Genomic DNA, 7,903 nt, shown 5'->3' on the forward strand with positions numbered 1-7,903 from the left:
GAGTCTGAGACTAGCCTGACCAACATGGTGAAACCCCATCTCTACTAAAAATACTAAATTAGCCGGGTGTGGTGGCGTATGCCTGTAATCCCAGCTACTCGGGAGGCTGAGGCAGGAGAATCACTTGAACCCGGGAGGCAGAGGTTGCAGTGAGCCAAGATCGTGCCATCGCACTCCAGCCTGAGCAACAAGAGGAAACTCCATCTCAAAAAAAAAAAAAAAAAAAAAGAGAGAGAGAGAAAGTAAACCTACCAGTCTCCACTCTGCCCCACCATTTACCTCTTGGCCCAGAGATTCAAGATCTATACTAGTGAGGGATCCATAGCCAGAACTATGATTGATCTTAAGATCTGTAATATCTTAGAGTGAGAACGTAGGGTGGGTTGAAGCTCACAAGAATATAATGATGAAAGGAAACAATCAAAGGCCTTCATCAGAGTAATGATGCTGAGGACGGTGACTAACCCAGCACTCTGACTGTACTGTTCATTTAAAATGTGTTTGTGCGAATACAGCTGAAAGCACTAGTAAAGAGAAAATGCGTGAGTTATCGACAATACAATGTAAACAAATCAATAAAAAAGAATAAAAGGAAGTAGAGTAAGATGAAGTCAGGGAGAAGTACAAGTCAGTTCTCAATAAATGTTAGCTATTATCATATACTTGAAGTAGATGTTACTGTGTTTTTTCAATGTAGAACTTAAAGAATATACATATTGATGTATGTTTTTGAAAAATAATAGAACTGAGAAAAATAAAAATACCATCTAAATCTCTAAAGAAAAATTCAAAGAAACATAGTCCTTGTAAGAAAAGCCAAGAGTAGAATGATGGTTCCTAGATGTTGGGGGAGGAGGTGTATGGGGAAAGGGAAGATGCTTAGCAAAGGGTACAAAGCTTAAGTTAGACAGGAGGGGTAATATTTAGTAATTTATTGCAAAGAATTTTGACTACAATTCTGACTATAATGCCTATATATTTCAAAATTGCTAATAGATTTTAAATGTTTTCAATACAAAAATTTATTATAAGTATGTGTAGTGATTAATTTGTTAATTAGGCAGATTTAATCATTCCACATTATAAAGATATAGCAAAACATCACATTATACCCCACATATATATACCGTTATTACTTATGAATTTTATAACTGTATATATAAATTAACAATAAAATTTAAAAAAGGAAAAACAAAAGAGAAGTATACAAACAGAATGTCTAAAACCATGTAAGTCAAGTGACGGCAATCAATGCTGGACCAGCTGGGCAATTTATGGTTAGTTTCTTGGGCATTTCACTTTTAATCTCTGTATTCTCCAAAGCCACTGCAATCTACACAGCCCTAATATCAATAACAAACATAATATTTGTATGAATATTTGATGTTCTCTAATCTCATATAAGGTGTCAATGAATACCTTTGGAAGACTTTGCCTTTTTATTGATTAGTAAACACCTGAAAAAAACAAACCTGTGTCTTACTATGTTAACACGACTTTAAGATAAGTGCTCCAGCCCTTTCTTACAACTAGACACTGCCCGTGAGGCTTAGAGTCTATTTATACCAACATTCTGGAAGAGCAAAAATGTTATTAAATGATGTTATTAAAATTCAAAGACTCTCATATTTAGATAAAATGTAGAATTCAACACTACATCATTTAAAAAATACAAATCCAACCCAAAAGAAAAATAACATTTTGAGTTAAAGAATAGGCAAACATTTACCAAGCAAAACAGAAATATAATGAGAACAGGAATAACAATATAAATTGAAAACTAAGTAAATTTCATGGCAAAAATAAATGAGATGAGAATCATTTTTGGTACCGGCAGGAAATCCATACAGATCTGCAGCAACCTCAATTCCTGCCTCTTCAGAAGAAAGAATTCGAGTGAGGGGCATAAAGCAGGAGGAGAGACCTAGGCAAGTTTTAGAGCAGAACTGAAAGTTTATTAAAAAGCTTTAGAACACGAATGGAAGGATGGAAAATACACTAGGAAGAGGGCAAAGCAGGTGACTTGAGAAATCAAGTGTGCAGTTTGACCTTTAGACTTGAGGTTTTACCTGTTGGCGTGCTTTTAGGTTCTTGCTTCCCTTCTTCCCTGATGCTTCCCTTGGGGTGGGGTGTCTGCATGCACAGTGGCCTGCCAGCGCTTGGGAGGGGAGTACACACAGTATTCAGTGTTTACTGGAGTTGTAGGCATGCTCACTTGAGGCATTCTTCCCTTAGCCAAATGTCCGTAGGAGGTCGTATACCAGTTAAACGATGCCATTTTGCCTCCTAATGCACATGCGTGAGCGCAATCGCTCAACTCCTGAGAGCTTATCAAGAAGCTACTGATCAACAGTTTCAGGTTTTTCCTATCTATAGGGAGCCCGCCGGTCCCTGGTGCCAGCTGCAATCAATTATTATTTTAGAGAGACAGTTAACAACTACCTGACCATCACCTGATAGCCTGACAGTCCAGGTTGGGGTGGGGGGGTGGAGCTTCTCCTGCCTTGTTCCTGCCTGACTAGCTGCCTACTTTAACAGTTTTAACGATAAAGGTAAGAAATTTTCCTTTAAATACAGGTTTTCTGCATCCCATAGGCCTTAATAGGAAGATGTATGGTTACCCTCTTGACACAAGGATGATTTAGGTGAGTGTCCCTTTACATTTCCAAGTATTTTTGATATCACTTAAATTTGTGTTAGTAATTTTTGTTCAATAGTATTTCAGTGAGAAAATGTTCTTACTCACATTCTACGTTTTTGAAGTTATCAATCAAATGCAACTTTACTTAGTTACTTATACTATCTCTTTGTAGAGTACACAGTTTGATATAGACCCATTCCCTCAATCATATTAGCTCCATAATTCAGATTCTCAATGCCTTTGTTTGGCTATTCGATTGTTCAAAAACTGAGAAAGACAAATTAATGTTTCCCTAAACAATGGTATTTCTGTAAGATTTTTCTTTTATTTCTAAGTGATTTTGCATTGTATTTTTTCTGGTTATAGCGGGCTTATTCATTTGTTTATTTTCTGTGAATACAAATCCTTCTGTTATTTCTGTAAGATTTTTCTTTTGTTTCTAAGTGATTCTGCATAGTTTTTTTTTTTTTTTCTGGCTGTAGTGGGCTTGTTTGTTTATTTTCTGTGACTACAAATCCTTCTTTGTTATTTCTTCATGATAAAGTGCTCCATACACAAAGAACATGAGGTCTGGGAAAGCACTGAGAGGAAACAGGCCGTGATCCAGGCAGGCATATAGCACGAGTAAGGTCCAAACTGAGGGAACAGACATGTTTGCAATCGTCCAAGAAAACATCTTTAAAGCATCCACCAGCCTCCATTGTGTGGAAAAGCTGGATAAATAGAACAAAGTGGACTGCAGTGAGTCTGGTTGCAGGTAGAAGAATGAGGTAGAAGTGACTGTTGAAAATAATTAAGAGCCTCTAACACAGTGGTTACAGAGTACTAGATGGACATAAGCCCGTCTTTTAATTTACTTTAAAATACTTCTACATATCTGTGATACAGCATATATTTGTTTGTTAATTTAAATTATACTTTGGGTGCCGTCAGGAACCCTAAATAAAAATCCCCATATAAGAGACTGCTCAGATTCCATTCTAATCAGAAAGGCATATTCCACACAAGGCTAGTAAACCACTTCTGGTAACTTTATCTCTGGTCAACACCCGAGGCATGATGAGTTAACATAATAGAGATTAAAAATGGGCTTTCGTTATTAAAATTAGTTGCATTCAGGATATGACGATCGAATATAATAGTTTATAGATTATGCGTCCATATTCATGAGCTGAGTTTAAGAATCTAAGGATGTCTGTGGCTTCTCCAGCAGTGATTCTGTCTGGTCCTGGCCCCAGGTCCTAGTGGGGTTTCATCAAACAAATTATTTCACCTTCTGGGACCCAGTAACACCATTTACTTACTCTTTTGGCCCTTCAGCCCAAGAGGTTAGTGACCTCTTTCTTACTAATCACTGGGTTGTCTCACTATCTAATTTGGCATTTCAGCTGTTCTATCATCTGTGTAACCAAATCTCTGCATTAAAACATCTTAGTTTAAATAACTACAGTGCTCTCTGTTTTCCTAAGCGGACTTTTCCTCTACAATAAAGTTGCATCTGTCTCCAGTGAACCATTTAGGCAACATATAGTCAGAGAATATAAAAGCACAGCTACTTGGGATTTCATTGAGCTCTTAAAACAGGTGGTATTAAGTGATTTGTACATGCTTGGTAGTAAGTGTTTGTTTAAAAAATATGGGTGTATTGGCAGAATGTAGTCTAATGTAAACTTCCATTATAATCTGAAGGTTTTGGGGTGATAGCCAACCCTAACTTACCTCTAAATACTCCTGGACGTTGTTATCCACCAGAAAATAGCCTAAGGGGTGTACATAAATAAACTGGCTTGAGTTGGTTGACAGAGTGGGTTATCAAAGCAAGGACACAGTGATATTGGAACCAGACACTTACCTGTGACTCTGAATTTTCTCTAAATAGAAACAGAGCCTGGAATGAGAATAAACTTGAGAGTGGGACCAAATGACCTCAGCTGTTGAGTGTAGAAGGATTCAGGCAGAAAACAAGGAAATCATCACATCTGCAATCTCTGTTTAAGTCAATAGCATGGTGCAGCTGCCACAAGATTAATAGGAACTTATTTTCCAGAACAAGGCGTATAATAGTCACGTTCAATTTTGCCCTAGTGAGGTAGGTTACTTTGTATGTATTGTGCTCAGTTGTAGGTGTTATGGACTAAAGCAAATAGAGACAAACAGGAGTTTACCCAGAGAAAAATATCCTGACTGTGGAGGGCCTTTGAAATTCTGTTGTATTCAGGACTGGCTACATCATTTATGAGACCAGTGAAAAGTGAAAATTTGGGGCCTCGTGTTCAAACATTATCACAAATTTCAAGATGGTGATGTCAGAGCATTAAATCAAGCATGAAGTCTTTCTGAGCATGGGTCCCCATGGGACTGCTTAAATGATATGCCTATGAGGCTAGCCCAGATTGTATGAGGAATAAACTGTTGACCTTGGAGATGAGTTTGAAATATAAAGGGGAGCAGAGAGGGGGGCATTGGATTGATCTTCAACTATGTGTAAAATTGCCATATCAAATAGGATAGTGTTAGATCAAGTTATGGAAAAGTAAATCTTGTGGTAACATAAGAACATTCTTCAAAATTAAAGTCTTGCAACAATGAATTCCTTGTAAGAACAGTGAGCACTCTACCATTTCTTCTTAGGCCTGGTGCTGCATAAGAAATTATTACGGGTAATTTGTTTAAAATAATACACATTATTAGTCCTGAACCAGATGAAAAGGGGCCCACCAGTCAGCTACCTGAGGTGTCAATATATAAGGGACACACTTAGGTATTAGAACATCACATGGACTGTAAAGAGATGGAGACAGTTATGTTTACCACAACTTTCCTGAGACAGACTGCTTTCTGTAGTTTAAAAACAACAACAACAACAACAACAACTATGCTTTGGTATGCTTTTTGAAATAGGTGCGTTAGGTACCCAATGGGCTATCTTCAAGTATCAATAGCTGGTCACTTAAGCTTTCTTTGGATGATAGTCAACTAGCTGTAGAACTTCCATTTAGATGAATGGGAAATGCAGTTTGGGGATTAGGGCAAATATTCTTGGGCTAATCCTAAAAAATCAGACATCCTTTGCTTTTCTCCATGTTCTACTAACAATCTTTGAAGACATATAAAATACCAGTTTTAAGGGATAAAATTTTATTAGCCTACAAAGTACCCCACTTGGCGACCTTTGGCTTTGCCTTGGGCTCACCTTAAGTGATTGATCCAGTAGGTCTGCAATGGTCCGTCCATAAGAATATGATTTTAACAAGCTCTCCAAAAGTATATGGTGGACAGCAAGTGTTGAAAATTATTGCTGTTTGTATACATGCAGCCCCTGAAAAGGTATATATGTGGCCCCTGATAAACCACATTTTCAGGACTTAGTAAATTATTCTAACTTGATAGTGAATTGGAAGAGAAGGGCATCATAAATGAACATTTTAAATTGAACACGCATTGATTTTACCAATGTACTATTAATTGAAATGAAACATGTTCTTCAGGCCAAATTGGTCCTCAATATTTCCCACATGTGTGTGTTTCTACTTCTGTGCTTTTCATCCGTCATTCTCCACCTTTAAATTTCCACCCCATGCCTTCTTCCTTTCACCCTCAGTCAAGGCTAATGTCAAGTTCCACCTTGGCTTCCAAAACATGCCAGTTCTCACAGACCTCTATCAAGGAATATTTGTGGTCCTTATTATCTATAAAGCTTATCAAAAACTTAGCTTACATTACCTAATACTGTTACACCATTTTTATAACTTTGGCTCATTACACCAACTATTTGATGATCTTGTTGGAGAAGATAATGCTCCCAAATACCTACCACAGTACCCTGAGGAGGGTAGTGCTTGATAAATGCACAGCCTTTTGTCAATTATGTTGATTAGGAGCTGATTATACTTAGACTGAGTTTTCAACACATATTTGAATGTGAGGTCTGAGTGACAATTTTGACATCATATCAGCTTCATAGGAGTCGATCAGTGTCATTTGCCATACTGATATTTATTGGAAAAGCTCTCCGTTTTCTCATCAGATGAATGAATTGGATTAGTCCATTCTTGCACTGCTATAAAGAAATACCTGAGACTGGATGATTGATAAGAAAAGAGGTTTAACTGGTTCACGGTTCTACAAGCTTTATGCACAGCACAGTACTGTCATCTGCTTAGCTTCTTGGGATGCCACAGGAAGCTTACAGTCATGGCAGAAGGCAAAGTGGGCGCAAGCACATTACATAGTAAAAGCAGGAGTGAGAGAGAGAGTGGGGTGGGGGAGGTGCCACACACTTTTAAATGACCAGATCTCACTATCAAAAAGACAACAAGCCATGAATGATCCATCCCCACTATCCAAACACCTCCCGCCAGGCACCACCTCCATCATTGGGGATTACAATTCAACATGAGATTTGAGGACAGTGACAAATATCCCAACTATATTATTCACGTTTTATTTTTAAATAATAATTTATTCTGTACTACTCTCTCAAGAGGTTATCAACCCAGTTAGGGGATAGATTATTATATTATTACAACACATATTAGTCAGTAGGGGCTAGGTTATACGGCAGTAACAAAGAGCCTTTAAACCTCAATGGCTTAAAAAGCAAACATCTGACAGACAATCCATGTCCATTTTGGGCTGGCCAGGAGTGTGATGTACAAGGTTCTGTTCTATGTTATTCTTACATAGCAACAGAGGCTGCAGAAAGCTCCATATCCTTGCTTTTATGAAGAAAAAAGGAAATGCAGTGAAATATGCAGTAGCTCATAAGGATTCTTTCTGGAAGCTTATATTTAACTGACTAAAGTAGATCACTTGATTGTCCCTAGTTTTGAACGGGCTGGAGAAGTACAAACCAACCATGTGCCTAGCAGGAGGAGAAATGAAATCTTTGAGAACATCTCTAATGACTATCAAGAAGAACTTTGTTCTGCATAACCAATACGTTTACTTGTTTCTAATGGATGGGACTTTTTTTTTTAAATTTATTTATTTTATCCTTATTCCTTTCTCTCATTCTCTGGATGTGACTTTTTAAAACATGGAATATATACTGCTATAATTACTGAGATTTTCTCCCTTTGTAGTTAACTACTCAATCTTTCTCTTTTGATTAAAAGTAGGATGCATCTCTGTTCGTGCCAATACTGCCGGGTCAGGTTGGCCATGCAATTAAACATATGAATGTAGTCTAACTACTGATGATTTTTGGATCTCAGATCTCCCTGTAGATATAGAAAACTATGTCTAATTAAATCTTTCATC

The sequence above is a fragment of the Pan paniscus genome, chromosome X, assembly GCF_029289425.2.
Source record: "Pan paniscus chromosome X, NHGRI_mPanPan1-v2.0_pri, whole genome shotgun sequence".
Classification (NCBI taxonomy): domain Eukaryota; kingdom Metazoa; phylum Chordata; class Mammalia; order Primates; family Hominidae; genus Pan; species Pan paniscus.